Consider the following 15742-nt stretch of genomic DNA (forward strand, 5'->3'; position numbering starts at 1 on the left):
AGCTACATTAGCAGTGCTCAGATTATCTAATTTTTGGCAAATAGAGGTTAGTTGAGCTTGCAAAAAGGATACAGAGTCGACACTATGCTTCCCCTTGTTAGCAAATCCACTAGGGTTCCCATATTGGGAATTGTGTATCGCCATGTCTTCAATAACCTGACCTGCATCTTCAACATCAAGATTCATAAATCTCCCACTAGCTACAGAGTCTAAAATTATTCAAGAAGAATTTCCAAGGCCATTATAAAAGGCTTGGATTAACTGCCATTGTGCTAAATTATGGTGAGGGCAATCTCTTTGTAAATCTTTGAACCTCTCCCAAGCCTCATATAAAGATTCATCGGCTTCTTGGGCAAAGTTTTGGATCGCACTCCGTAGTACGGCTGTTCTCTCTGCAGGATAATACTTGTTATAGAAATTCAAAACAAGAGTTTCCCAGTCAGTTATACCAAGTGTAGCTCTATTTAAGCCATTAAACCACAATTTAGCTTTTCCAGTTAAAGAGAAGGGAAAGAGAATCTCCCTGATTTGGTCTTGAGTGACCCCGACTTGCCTGATGGTGTTGCAATATTAACAATAGTCGGCAATGTGAAGATTCGGGTCTTCACCCTTGGCTCCACTGAATTGCTTCCTCTCTATCATTGTTATAAATTGAGGTTTAATTTTAAATTGAACCCCATCAAGAGCCGGAGTAGGGGTGAGATGTGGAAAATCCGTAAGCTTTGGTTGTGAATAATCACTAAGCTTCTTTGGAGCCGTCATCTCTGATTCTGCGTCTGATGATGTCTCTGAATCGCTAGAACCAGTTGGAGGACCGCGATGATTATTGTTATTATCACCAGAATCCGCCGGAATTTGCTTGTAGAAATTTTTCTGTCTATGGAAGGAACGTTCGATCTCAGGATCGAATGAGATGCCTGATCTGGAACACCTGGGCATAAACAAAAACTAGAAGCAAATATGAGATTTGTCTCAGAGAACTAACGCTCTCTGAGACAAAAGGGAAATAATCTAGACTACAAAAACAATCAGAAATAAAAATAAAACCGTTTCCCCGGCAACGACACCAAATTTTGACAGGGTAAAGTCGTATCCCCATATCAAAAGTAATACCTAAATCCTCTAACTAATGTAGATAGGTAAGTAGGGTCGATCTCCACAGGGAAACAAGTCTTTCTATTCCTAATTAACTAAAATAATCTAGATTATGAACTAACCAATATTTATATTTAAATATGAAATTAAACTACTAAGATTTAGAAAAGGGAGAAAACAATATATAAAAGGATATAGGGCATAGGTTCACCAATAAATAATATTCCAGGGTAAAATATAATAATCATTCATCAAAGCATATATCAATCAGATTATAAAGGGCTTTCGCTACGTATTATAATCACACAATTAATTTACCAGTATTAAATCTCATCTTTCGAATCTCGACTTAACCATTTATAAATTAACCTGCCTATTGAAACTAGACCTAAACATTAATTCTCATATGTCAAATCTCGAATTAACATTGTCAAACTCATGCATAAAAGATCAGGCCTAATATAGTCACAAAGCATTAATTCAATCAATAGGAAATTAATCTAGCATTGATAATCAACAACAATAAATTACCCCTTCATAATATTTATGGATCCCCATAAACCCTAGAAATAAAACTACTCACACATAGTAGAAATTAAACTAATCAAAGCAATAAAGCAAGACATGATAAAAAGAATAAAGTAAATAACTGAGATTAAGAGAAGAGAAATCGTTACCAACAATAAATCTGGAATTAAGAGTAGAATTAAGAACAAAGGTTTAAGAGAAAGAAATCTAAGAGAACAATTAAGAGAGTAAAGAAAGAGTAAAAAAAAAAAGAGAGGGAAGAGATCCTAAAATCGTATTACGGAGGAGTATTTATACTCCGTACAAAAATCCTAAACCAAAACAAATTAAAACAACGTTAAGCGTCAACTAATAAATACACGCGCCCGATCGGGCACGCCTTTCTTTGCTCCCTAATACTAAACTGGCGCTCGGCCGGGCGAGTCACCGGGCACCAGCCTAAGCTTCTCCCGCCCGGCCGGGTGCGCCTCCGGGCACCAGCCTCTTTGGCCGGGCGGCTCATTTGGGCCACTATTTGGACTACGATTGGGCTCCAATTCTTCGGGCCAACTGGGTTTCCTCTTCAGGTCTTGAATACTCGGTCCAAATGCCCCGGTATCACCTATACCGAGCCATTAATCACCGGTTCGATGGCTCTAACCGGCCCTGGGCTATAGAATCTGGTCGTGCTTTTCCAATGTTCGTGATTGCTCCAAAATATCTCGGGAAAATACCCCAAAAGCATAAATCCCTGCAAAAGTCAACCAAATCCACGAAAAAACTAGAAAACACCAATTAGTAATAAAATAGACACATCATCCGTCAATTTTTGTCATGAGTGGAGGGTACCGACTTTCTCTCGAAAAAGAAAGATGTGAAAACTGAACTTTTATTTTTGAACTTCCCTCGGTGAGAAAATTTTGAAAAAGTTTTTTTTTTAAAACTTCCCCAAAAGAAAAGACGCAAAAATGGAAAGAAGTTTTGAACTTCCTCGTTGAGCAAGACAAAATGAATCGCATGGATTGAATTGCTTTTCTTGAAAGTAATGTATGCATGATGCATGTCCTTAGGCCAGGAGGCTAAGGACAATTACATCATGTGACACGATGAATGAACTTAGGTCATGGACCTAAGCATCATATATGGTGTAAAGAAATGATCTTAAACGTCACTTAGGTCTGGAAGCTAAGCACGTATATAGATGAAGTGATCGATGAGTATCGCATAATGAATGTCACATAGGTCACGGAGCTAAGCACAATATGCGATGTATGAAACAATGAACATTGCTTAGGTCTAGAAGCTAGGCAAGTATACAATGTCTCTTCTAATGAATGTTGTCTTTAAATATGATGAAACATGCACAGTGTTGAAACAAGATTTTATGATAAAGGGCTCTTAAAGAGAAGGATTGATTGATATGGATATGGATGTGTGAGTGAAGTGTGTGAATGTGATACTAAGGCTGGCTGCAAGGGTTATGGCGATGGAAAGAGATGTGAGAAGAGTTAAAGATGATGACTCTTTAGGCAAGGTAGGCTAAATGATGTGGGTTCAAGCCCCCAAGTCTAGATCTAAATGGGTAGGGGTAAGCATTGGATATTCTTTGACTCGATCATGCATGGATATGAATATGAATGTGGATATGAATGTGGCCGCACCTCGATGTGAGGTTGCCTACGTATCCGTTAGGAATCAGGCCGAACGTAGCTCTAACCGAACTTTGCACAAGTGTATGTACACCTCAAAGAGTTATTTCAAGGGTTGTAATGTGGTTAAGCTGATGGTTTAAGGAAGAAAGGGGTAAAAGGCTCAAGACCCGAGAGAATCCCTAAGACGTGTAATTGTGAATTGGACTTTGCAAGTTTTATTTTCAACATTTTTTTGTTTTGAATTTCTTTTTTTGTTTTTTTATTCTTTTGAATCAATGTAGGCAATCTCAGATCATGCGGTCCATCACTCACTTAGCATTCATGTTTCTCAGGCACGGTACCAAGCACTCGATGAGAGACGCAATTTGAGACGTGTTCATATCAAAGACATTGGAACACTTGCCTTTAGACATTGTTTTATAGTTGCTTTGCTGCTTTTTTTTTTAATAATGACATGATCGAATGCAAAGGAAAGAAATGCTCGTTGATGGAACATGGCATATAGACATAAGCATAAGAAGAAAATATGCTAGACTTATTAGGGGAAAAGGGATGAAACGAAAGAAGAAAAAAAAAATGAAATCTTGTATGGGAACTTGTCTTGTGCTTCGTCTTCATGGTTGCCTATGAATTACTTGTTACCGCCAAGAGGAACACGAAGTTTTTTATTGCTGATGCTTTGATTGGAAGAAAAGAAGGAAGGAATGACGTTCCCCTTATTCTTCCAACTCTTAACTAGTGATTCTTGAACTCGAGTACTATGTAACAAAATGAGCTCACTTAATGCATTGACTCAATACTCGGATTGGAAAGGAAGAGTGTATGAAAGAATTTTGAAAACCAATGGGGAATACTCCACTCATTCCTATTACGACGAAAAACGACGCATGCATGGTCCTAATATACGATCATAAACAATATAGTGCATTACTCGAAGACAAAGTGTGTGAAACGACTCAACATGTGTGATTAGGTGAGTTTATTAAGACTCGTGGTATGATCGCATGGCTAGACATGAGGACGTTGTGAAAAACAAAGGACCCAATGACCAAATAGCATGGAAGACTAAAAGACAAACTAACTTGATTAATTTTGTCCAATTTTAATGTTTATGATATTTACTAGGTGAAAACGGTCCATTGGAAATCATTAGTCATAAATAAGATCAACCACAATCAAAGACAAAGAACACATGTTAAGGTTAGCACTAGGAAGAGGACTAGAATTCTAGAAGAGTTAGGACTCAAGGGTATTAAAAAATAAATAAATAAAAATCTATAATCCTATGTTATATGAGTTGACACGGATTAAAGGACTTGGCTAAGACTAGCTTGACACGAAAAGATATAAAAAAAAATTAAAAAAAAAGAAAGTTGACGCTAAAAAGACACCTAAACTGGACAGGCTGTAGTATATCGGTTATAACCTTTTATCTGTGACTTTGATTGGGACGAAACGAACTCCAAATGAAAGATAAAACTCGGGGCTACAGATCCATAGTTGGCACGACACATAACTCTATCTAGAACTCTGGATATGACCAAAACAAGTTGACTCTTGTGCAGTATATGGGAATAAAAATCCGGGTGACTAAAAAATTTAAAAAAAAAATCTATGGCTCGACTCTAATAATAAAAAAAATAAAAAAAGGGGTTTGATAAGAGAAAAAAAAAATAAAAAATTCAATAAAAAAATGCACATATAAGCATATTGTCACGCATGATGCAATGAAGTTCGCAACCTAAAGTCAAGTTCTATGTTCGACTATGGTCAAGCTTTTGGGTGTCAAAGGGTACCATGGTTAAGAGTTTGGACGCGTTTGCAAGGCAGCCTCCCTTGAGGGTGTATGCCAACGGGCGGCTCCGCGAGTTCGTGATGAAATCGAACTCGACTCCATGGTTTGGGTGGATTTAAAAATTCGGATGAACCTTTATTGCCATGAGCGTTTTCAGGTTGATAGAGCATAAATCCCCCGGGCTAGCCACATACGTAAAACACGTACTATTGTGGCAAAATAGGTAACCTAAAGGGCATATGCATATGTGACAATGCCAATTAAATCGCAGGAATACAATTCAAGAATCTTTTAAGTCTCATCCACTCATCTTAATTAAATACCAATCACTCAAATCAATAAATAACCAAGAATCCTCCCCAGTGGAGTCGCCAAATTGTAGGCGTCGCTCGAAGTGCACCTACGTTAAAGCATGTGGTGAATATGCTTGGCACTCTTAGGAAGTGGGAATTGACGTATACGATTAGGGACAAATAAAGTAGGGAGCCACCAACAAGTTTTTAAGGAACTTGTAAACCGTTCACGGATCATTTAAGGCAACCACGAATAAGGGACAACGAAGGCAACAACGATTGACCCGTGAAGGTTACACCCCATTCATAATCCATGAGATTACTAACTCCATATGGTTCGGAACCACGAAAGGAGGATCGGGGATGATGGTACGAAGTGAGTCATGGAGTCACATTCGCCCGTATTGGCCTCTACTCGATTCTTATAGTGAAAAGTGATTCCTGCGATCTCAAAGGCATACAAACAAAGATTCAATTTGCTCCAAACTATTATTATGCTAAATTGGTTTAATATTAATGCAACACATAATTCTAAAATAATGTGATCACTTGATTAAATAACAAGATTAAAAAGGAACCTAAACCGGTTGTCCAAATTATCTTATTAGGTGTGATTTTCAATTACATATTCCCTTTAAACATGCAATATAGTGATCATAATAATAAATAATAGAACAAACATTAATATTGGAAGCAATTTAACAATAATAGCGTTAGATAAATCAAATATAAAATAACCTAATCATGATGCTAGCAATAAGAATAAAAATAAGAGTAATTAAGTGGACCCTCCACATTATCATTGGGTCGTAGGTAAGGTGGGCTTAGGTTCGGTTTAGGCTAGTTTAATATTTTGGCCATAACTTAATCGTTATAACTCGGATTTGGGCTTATAATATATTGTTGGAAAGATATTTTAAAGACCCATCCAAATATTCAATCATTAGACCCAGATTATGGACCAAAATAAACTGAAATAAACGTTTTTATAAAAAGGACACGAAATGAATGATTTTAATGGACACGAAATGAATTATTTTGGGTTTAAAGACACGAAAAGAGGAAAATAAGTTATGGTTTGGGGAAATTGGCTAGGAATTGGGTTGGTTTATGAAATGGAAATATGGATTTAAGCACTTCAATATTAAATACTCAACCCGACCAATAATGGCGGTGAAAGGTTGATCATCATCGGGTTTGGTTTTGGGGAGGCATTTTTAGGTGTCTACAAGTACCAACCATTTTCTCACTACAATCTTCGAAGTAGCTTGACTTAAGCTATAGTTAACACCGACTCACTCCTTTGGGTTCGACCCTATACTTGCCTTATACTTGTATTAGGTTTGTTTAGGTTGTTATAAATTAAGTTTGATTTAGGGATAGACAATTGGCGACACGTTTATTCCTTTATCAAAATGGCGCCGTTGCCGGAGAGTGATATTGTTGCTTAGCTTTAGTTTTTGAGTCTATTTCACTTTAATTGAAAAAAAATACAAAAAGATTTTGTTTCTTAAGGCTACATTTGTAGCCGTGTTACTAATATTTTCATTGAGTTTTGCATGCATAGAGCTCGTGATCGATCCATTGTGCCTTTTGTCGAAAGGACTCTCTCAAGGAGAAGAATTGCTAGTAAATCCTTAGAGTTTAGTTCCTCAAGCGAAGAAGGATTTGAAGAAGAACTAAGCATGGGAGAACAACCAAGAGTTGCTTTGAAAGAATTGGGAATTCCCGGTGCGTACAAATTTGAGAGTGGAATTGCTCCACCTACAACACCGACGAATGATTTTGAAATTAGGTCGGCTATGACCGCTTTGATAGAGAGGAGACAATATAGCGGAGCTAAGAATGAGAGTCCTTTGAACCATCTCAAGGAGTTCGAAAAGTATTGCAATACTATCAAAGTAAACGAAGTTTCTCAAGAGTTCATCCGACTAAAGTTGTTTCCCTTTTCTCTCATAGGCCGAGCCTTGGAGTGGTTGGATAAGGAGGTAAAGCCAAACTCCCTAAGAGCACGGGACGAAGTCACCAAGGAATTCTTTTCCCGGTTCTATCCACAAAAGAAAACGGCGGAGGCTAGAGCTTTAATTCAAGGGTTCAAGCAAAGACCTAATGAAAGCCTTTACGAAGCATGGGAGAGGTATAAAGAGTATCAAAGGGAGTGTCCCCACCACGGAATTCCAACCTATCAAGTCATTCAAATTTTCTATGGTGGTCTAAGTCCTCAAGGTAAATCATGCCTTGATGGGGGAGCCGGAGGTCCCATAATGAATAGGACGGAAGAAGAAGTGGTGGACATTATTGAGGATGTGGTGAAGTACTATAGAGATTGGCAAGATGGTGAGAGGGATTCAACTAGAAAGAGTGGCTCTTCGGTGTACTCTATAGGCCATCTAAATGCGATCAACAACCTATCCTCACAAATAACAAACTTGGGAAAAGAAATGACCGCAATTAAGGCCAAATTGGAAAGCTCTTCTTCTTTTCAAGCTTCGAATCTTCCCTCCCAATTTAAGGGGAGAGGTACTCTTTCTAAATCTCAACCCCCTCCCTACTCAAATAATATGCCTAGTGGTTGCTTTTTTTGTGATGCATGTGGATCTTATGATCATGACTCTTGTAACTGCCCTCATGCTTCTCCGGAATGTGGTGATGATTTTGATAATAATGAGAGCGAGCATGTGAACTATGTGTCAAATAATAATGTGCAAAGGTTTGATAATCAAAGAGGTCAATGGAATAGGAATTACCAAAACCAAGGTAATTTTGACAACTATAACCAAGGAGGTGGTTATAGGAACCAAGGTTCTTGTGGTAATTATAACAATCAAGGTTATGGTAGTCAAAATCAAAACCAAAATTATGGTAATCAAAACAAAAGTTATGGAAATCATAACCAAGGTAGTGGAAACCATAATCAAGGTTATGGTCAAAATCAAAATAGGGGTCATTGGAACAATCAAGGTAGGGGCAATTTTTAAAATAATTCTCAAAGGGGTCCCCCACCCGGATTTGTTCCAAAGACTCAAGGTGAAAATTCCTATTCACAACCTTCTTCTTCTTCTAGGACTAATTTGGAGGAAATAATTGAAAATCAAACCAAGTTGTTAAATGCATACATGACCGTTAGTGATAAGAAATTCAATGAGATGATGACCCATAACAAAATGCTCGAAAACCAAATTTCTCAACTTGCTAATGCTTTGAAAGACCAAGCAAGCCCTTCTTCTTTACCTTCCCAAGAAACCCATGAATGCTATTGTTACAAGGAGTGGTAAGGTTCTTGAGGAGAGATTGCCTGAAAGAGTTAAGATAAGGAGGTCCCCAAGGAAGTTTTGGTTGAGAATGAGAGAGATAGAGCATCTTTAGATGAGGTTGTGGTTGAGACACCTAGAGAGGTGAGAGTAGAGAAAGAGATTGTGAAACCCAAGCTCCCTTATCCCCAAAAATTCATGAGACACAAATTGGATGAGCAATTTGGGAGATTTATTGATATGCTCAAACAACTTCACCTTTCTCTACCTTTCACCAATGTGATCAACCAAATGCCTAACTATACCAAATTCCTCAAAGACATTTTGAGTGGGAAAAGGAATTGTGATGTTGTGGAGACTATCAACTTGACTGAGAATTGTAGTGCGATCATCATGAAAAAAATGCCACCAAAGTTGAAAGACCCCAGAAACTTCTCCATCCCTTGTGCTATTAACAAGATGCAAATTGATAATGCTCAATGTGACTTAGGAGCTAGTGTAATCCTAATTCCATATCCGGTTTATCAAAGACTTGATTTAGGGGAACTCTTACCTTCCAACATTACCTTGCAACTAGCTGATAGGTCAATCAAGTTTCCAAAAGGTAAAGTGGAAGATGTTCCATTGAGGGTTGGGAAGTTTGTGTTCCCGGTGGATTTTGTTGTACTAGAAATGGATGAAGATGCTACCATTCCTATCATTCTAGGTAGACCCTTTCTTACTACCTCGGGTGTTATGATAGATGTCAAGACTGCAAAGATTTTGCTTAAGGTAGGAGATGAGGTCATAAAATTCGATTTGAATGAAAGCATGAAATATCCAAGTTCTTTTCTAGAAAATTGCATGATGATTGACTCTCTTGATCATGTTGTGTCTTCCATGCAAGAGCACTTGCTCACCTCTAACGATGCTCTTGAGAATGTTTTGTTGAACAAAGATAAGTGTAGGGAATATTTCAAGCATTACCCCTAGCTTGAACCCCACTATGATCATACACTAAAGTACGGTGGCGTCCAAAGGGAAAGAAGATAGAGCAAAAGAGTCGCCAACAAGTTTTAGGAACTTGTAAACCGTTCACGAGGTGAAGGTTACACCTCTTAACGATCCAGGAGATTGTTAACTCCAATAGGTCTGGAACCATGACTGGTAGTTCAGGGATGAAGGTACAAATCCAACCTAAAAGAGATTGAACCTGCCCTACTAATAGGCCTATACTTTATTCTGCTCGTATTCATGTGCGCTTTCTGACTAACATGCAATCAATAGGATTAACCCTAAACATGTTTAATGTATGTTGGTTGAAAATTAATGCATAAATAAACTATTATATTATTGGCGATCACTTGAATTATAATCATATTAACCCTAAACAAGATTATTAATTATCTTACTAAGCATGATTACAAGTACAAATTCCCTTTAAACATGCATAAAAGGTGTGATCAAGCAATAACAAATATATACATCAAGCAACATATTAATAATCATAACAATTATTATAACAATTATAAAAATAATCATAATAATAATTATAATCAATAATCATCATCATCATGTTAAAGCATAATAGCAAGATCCTAGGCATGATACTAACAAGATTAATAACAAACCTTAGCATGTCACTAAACATATAAAAATCAAATATATAGCCCTAACATGATACTAACTGTAGACACTCATTTGTGTCTCCCCGAAACCAAACCCAGTGATGAGTACCTTTCACGTCGAATCATAATTGAATGAAGTGAAAGTGTGGAAAGTCTAGCGTTGCGGATAGTTTTAATTTCTTTTCTCTTCTCTCTGTTTTTGAAAACTTATTTTAAGAAAACAGCCAATCCGGTTTGGTTGGTCCATGATATGGTTCCAATGGTAGTGTAATTGGATGGGGCTTGACAAGACCTTTCCAACGATATATTATAAGCCCAGTTCCGATGAATATTGAGGAAGTTATGGCCAATTTACTAAACTGGGCCCGGTTTGAACCTTATATGCGGTCCAATGATCTAGAGGAGGGCCTAATATGATTTGTCATTCCTAATGCAATTAGGAATGATTTTAGTCTTCTAGATTCTTCTAGAAGGTTCTTTTCATTCCTAATTCAAATAGCATTGATAAATTGACTTTTGTTGACTTTTCAGAGTTTTAATTAAAATCAAATAGCATTTTCGAGGAAAATATACGATTTTATCCTCCAGTACGGCAAACTTATTTGATTTTCGAAAACGCGTTAAAAATATACTTGGCGCCTAACTCCAGGCATTGGCGCCTGGAACCAGGCCTGGCGCTAGTGTTGGTGCCTGGCGCTAGTTAGCCAGGGTTTGCGCAAGCTCTGTTTTTTGTGCGTCAGACTCTGTTTTGTTTATTTTATCTTTTTGGCTGATTTTCTCCATAAATAACGTATTAAAAACTCCATTTTCATTCACCTATTATCACGAATTCTCATCAACAATCAATTTTAATTAATATTCACCTACAATCAGTTTTTAATTCTCTCATTCTCATCATTCACCATCTTTCTTTTTCTTTCTCTTTTTCTAAACTAATCTTTTGCATACAGAAACACCTAGCCATATTCGAAGTTGCCTTCGCCCTAGATGTGAAAGGTTTAATTTCTGAGGGTTTGGTCCCAAATCTCTCTTTCAATTATTTAATTTAATTGTTTTGTTTATTATTTTCCTTGAAGTTACTAACGTGTGTATTTTGTTATTAGAAAGAGGTACGAGGCATCAAAGTAAGTGCTTTAATTGGTTTTAATTGATATTATGATGTAGAAATCATGTTTATATTGTTATTATGATATTCCTATTATCATGTCTAGGGTATTTTTAATATTAAATATGATTGCTACGATGCTTCCTATTTTCTTCCTAATATTTATGATTGTTAGTAACATGTTAGGGTTAAAGCTTTGATTTTTATTGCTTAGTGACATGCTAGGGTTTGTTATTAATCTTGTTAGTATCATGCCTAGGATCTTGCTATTTCTATTATGCTTTAACATGATTTATGATTATTTTATAATTGTTTTGATTATGATCATAATTTTGTTATTGCTATAATTATTATGATTAATATGATCATTATTATTATTATGATTATTATAATTATTATTCATGATATTGATTATTTATTGTGTTGTTTGATATTTATTTGTTATTGTTTGATCACACCTTTTATTGCATGTTTAAAGGGAATTGATACTTGTAATCACGCTTAATAAGATATTTAATAATCTTGTTAGGGTTAATTTTTATTATAATTTCAAGTGATCGCCAATAATAGTTTGTTTGTGCATTAATATTCAACCAACATAGATAAACAGGTTTAGGGGTAATCCTATTGATTGCATGTTAATTAAAAAGCGCACATGAATACGATCAAAATAAAGTAGAGCCTATTATTAGGGCGGGTTCAATCTCTTTTAGGTTGGATTTGTACCTTCATCCCCGAACCCTTATTTGGTTCTAGACCTTATGGTGTTGACGATCTCTTGGATCGTTAAGGGGTGTAACCTTCACCTCGTGAACGGTTTACAAGTTCCTAAAACTTGTTGGCGACTCTTTTGCTCTATCTTTTTTCTTTTTGGACGCCACCGTACTTTAGTGTATGATCACAGTGGGGTTCAAGCTTGGGGTTTAATGATTGAAATATTCCCTACAGTTTTTGGCGACTCCGCTGGGGAGGATTTCTAATTTAATTCCTGAATTTGTTTCGGCAATGATTTAGAATGAGTGGATAAGACTCGAAACGTTCTAAGTATTTCATGTGTGTATTTTTTATTAACATTATTGTCATATGCATAAAAAAAGATCTCATTGGAAAGACCATCCGTAATGAGTTAAAAACATAGGATTTTACACGTAGGAAATTTGAGAAATATCTTTCACAACTAGGACCTAAATAATACCGTGTGAAACAGGAAAATTTTATCGAGCACAGAAAGCTGCTGAGACATGTGGGAAGTAGCGCCAGGGCCAGAGCTTGGCGCCAGCATTTTAGCCGTAGCGCCAGACGCCAGTATTGGCGCCAGGCGCTACAGTTAAAAGCTGGCGCCAGTCTCTGATTGCTGGCGCCAACCTCCCCCAATACCGAGCCAAAAATATGCGTTCTAATTTCGACCGGTTTTTCGTATTATTTGCTCGATCCTACTTCCTGATTGAATTTTTTCTCACTTTTCTGAAACCCATATGTGTTCTACATATGGACATAACCCTCTGGGAATTCATGCTCCATCTACCCGATTGAACGCTTCGTGCAACAAAGGGTACATCCGAGATTGTTGAATTCACCAAACCATGGAAGCGAGTTTTTTCTAAAGCTCGCGGTGTCTCATCCACTCGCGCCAACCCTTCACAGTTAGGCTTCCGCGCGATGCATCCGGACAATTAACCATGGACCCTCTATTGACTAATGTTGGGGTTTGGTGAGTCCAACTCACCGCGGAAACAAACCCAAAAACAAGACCGCACTCGCAATAAATAAAACCATAAACATAACTAAATTAATCACAAGATTAAGATAAGCTAATTACCTTTGACGCGTGCTTCGCTCCAAAATGAGCTCTTACTTGAAAGCTTCAAGTCCCGCTCACACGGAGACCTCCAACGAAGTCCACCCGTACCAACAAAACCGACTAGGTCCAATGTCTTGGGGTTAGCAAGACCCGACCAATAAAACCCGAGTAATTATATTAAGTTCAAAGGTTTTCACTAAGTGTGATGCCTTATTCAACTCTTACTCAAGCATCATTCCCAATGCCCATACTTGGGTATTTATAGGAAATGATGGGAGTATCATTTACTCTCCCATCAATGTGGGATAGTATGATTTTTCCATTTTATTTTAAAGCTAAAATAAAATTAATAATCAAGCTAGTAATAAATCAACAAGTGGCAAGCTCATGTGAGTGGTTAGGTGAGGACCACTTGGAGAAGGGGGGGACCAAACTTGCTCCCCACTCCCTCTCCCATAACCGGCCACCTCACTCCACACACACTCAAGGACCACTAGCCCCATGGCACCCACCCTTGGGCACCAAGGCAGCCAAGGTGGGCTGCCATGTGCTGCTGTCCATGGCAGCCACGCCCAGCAAGCCCAGCAGGCCCAGCACTCGCATGCGGGCTGTCAGGCGCTGCTGGCCAGCAAGCCCAGCATGCTTGTGAGGGCTGCTGCTGGCCTTGTAACTTGGCCAGCGCTGCTAGGCAGCTAGCAATGGCCTAGCCATGCTGCTGCTAGCTGTGGCGAGCTGGCGCGCCTAGCGTGCTAGCTGTTGCAGCTTGTTGCGGCATGGCTTGCTAGCCATTGCGCGCACAAGGCTACGCCCAGCATGCTAGCACGCACTAGGCAGCGCCTAGCCTTGCGATGCTAGCATGGGTGCGCTAGCACGCACCAGCCAGCCTAGGCTCGGCTTGGTGCGCATGCTAGCCACCATGCTAGGCCATACGCCCTTAGCACTCGGTTTGCTTGGGCATTCCGATGCTAGGGTTATTTTAGTCTTTTGTTGATTTATTAGTATTTCTCGTCTCGTCTTTCACTATTTTTCGATTCGACTTCCAACGCTCAGTTTCGACGCTCTATGCTCGAATTTCCAACGTCTAAATAAATATTACTCGGTCGACTCATTAATTCTTCCGAATTAATTCGTCGGTTCAGTTTGTTGAATGCTTGGGTGTGGCCCGAAGGGTTCAGTCAAGATTAAGATGTAATATTAATTATTCATTAATATTACTGATCGGAAGCGGCCTCCACCCAGGCATTCCGATCACTTGACCTCATTGAATATATTAGCTTTCTAATAATTCTGAACCCACTAACGGAATAGTACACTTGTTCGAAGGACACCATTCCTTTCAATCTCCCACTTGTCCTTCCGGACAAGTGCGCATTTTGTGTACAACCTTTTTCCTATGTCGCTTAATGTCTCTTCATGAACTATAAGGTAAGATTTATTTTGTCATCCTTATTACGTCCAGAAGTGTTTCCCGATTCCGAGTCCGACTGTCAATAAACAGATGATTTCTAAAATCCATCCGAGCACGGCCATGCATTTTACAGTCTCGCTCTACGAGAGGCCTTGTATACAACAAAGACATCTTCCCTATTTTAGTAGGGGGACATTCCCAGTCTTGTAATGTAGCTCCTCTTACTGAGAGGACCTAGTCGCCCGAGTGTTGCCGTTATAATCCCCTACTACGGCAGACGTTTGACAACATCAAAGCGAACTAGTACTCAAACAAGAGAACTCACAATACTCATGGTCGAGGAAATAGGTTCCGATAGCCATAATGAGAAGTATACTTATGACAAATTTTTAATTTCTTAAAGTATTCTCATAGGTCGATCCAGTATGGTTCTAAACCAATACCTGTGCAAATGATTTATGACAATCATGTCCTTGTAGCACATGAAACGGTGCAATAAATCAAACTACACACTAATCTCAATCGGTTATTAATCGTCCATCGTTTAAATGACCTTGATTAGGGATAATTTTCGATTATAATATTCAATGTTCACTTAATAGGTGTTTCCTTACCAAGACTGGTCTTGATACCCTATATTGAATATTCTCAGAATCGAATGGACTCATTATTTAATCCTAAACCACAATTAAATAGCATAACGGAGTAATAAAATATTGCATGAAATTTTACATTACTCCAAAACATGAATGGTTTTCCTTAGCGTCTTACATTAATTTTTCTCAAAATTAACTAAAACACTAAATAAGGAAATCAAAGCTAGTCTCCTACATGCTTGATTCCCATTGCCTCAACGTGCTTGTTGTGCTTCACTTGAGGCAAAGGTTTAGTAAGTGGATCGGCTACATTGTCATCCGTTCCAACTTTGCAAATTCTGATTTCACCCTCTGATTTCCATTCTCGAATCATGTGAAATCGCCGCTTGACATGTTTGACCTTCTAATGTTCCCTTGGCTCTCTGGCTTGAGCAATAGCTCCATTGTTGTCACAATAGAGGGCTATTGGACCCTTTATAGAGGGTATAACATCAAGTTCACCAACGAACTTACGAATCCAAACAGCCTCCTTAGCTGCTTCAGTAGCTGCTAAGTATTCAGCTTCAGTTGTAGAATCTGCAGTTGTACTCTGCTTTGCGCTCTTCCAACTAAACGCCCCTCCATTTAGACAG

The 15742-nt window shown here is 38.3% G+C and overlaps 2 non-coding genes across 2 annotated transcripts; one reads left to right on the forward strand and one right to left on the reverse strand.

Annotated features, from left to right (window-relative positions):
• The first annotated feature begins 274 nt into the window (after positions 1-274).
• Positions 275-381, forward strand: LOC145629579 (small nucleolar RNA R71). The gene has a single exon (XR_014111744.1). It is a non-coding gene; the product is annotated as a small nucleolar RNA R71 (small nucleolar RNA).
• Positions 382-7412: 7031 nt separating this feature from the next.
• LOC145629807 (small nucleolar RNA R71) lies at positions 7413-7518 on the reverse strand. The gene has a single exon (XR_014111946.1). It is a non-coding gene; the product is annotated as a small nucleolar RNA R71 (small nucleolar RNA).
• Between the last annotated feature and the right edge of the window lie 8224 nt (positions 7519-15742).

The sequence above is a fragment of the Chenopodium album genome, chromosome 4 (assembly GCF_948465745.1).
Source record: "Chenopodium album chromosome 4, dcCheAlbu1.1, whole genome shotgun sequence".
In the NCBI taxonomy this organism is placed as follows: Eukaryota; Viridiplantae; Streptophyta; class Magnoliopsida; order Caryophyllales; family Amaranthaceae; genus Chenopodium; species Chenopodium album.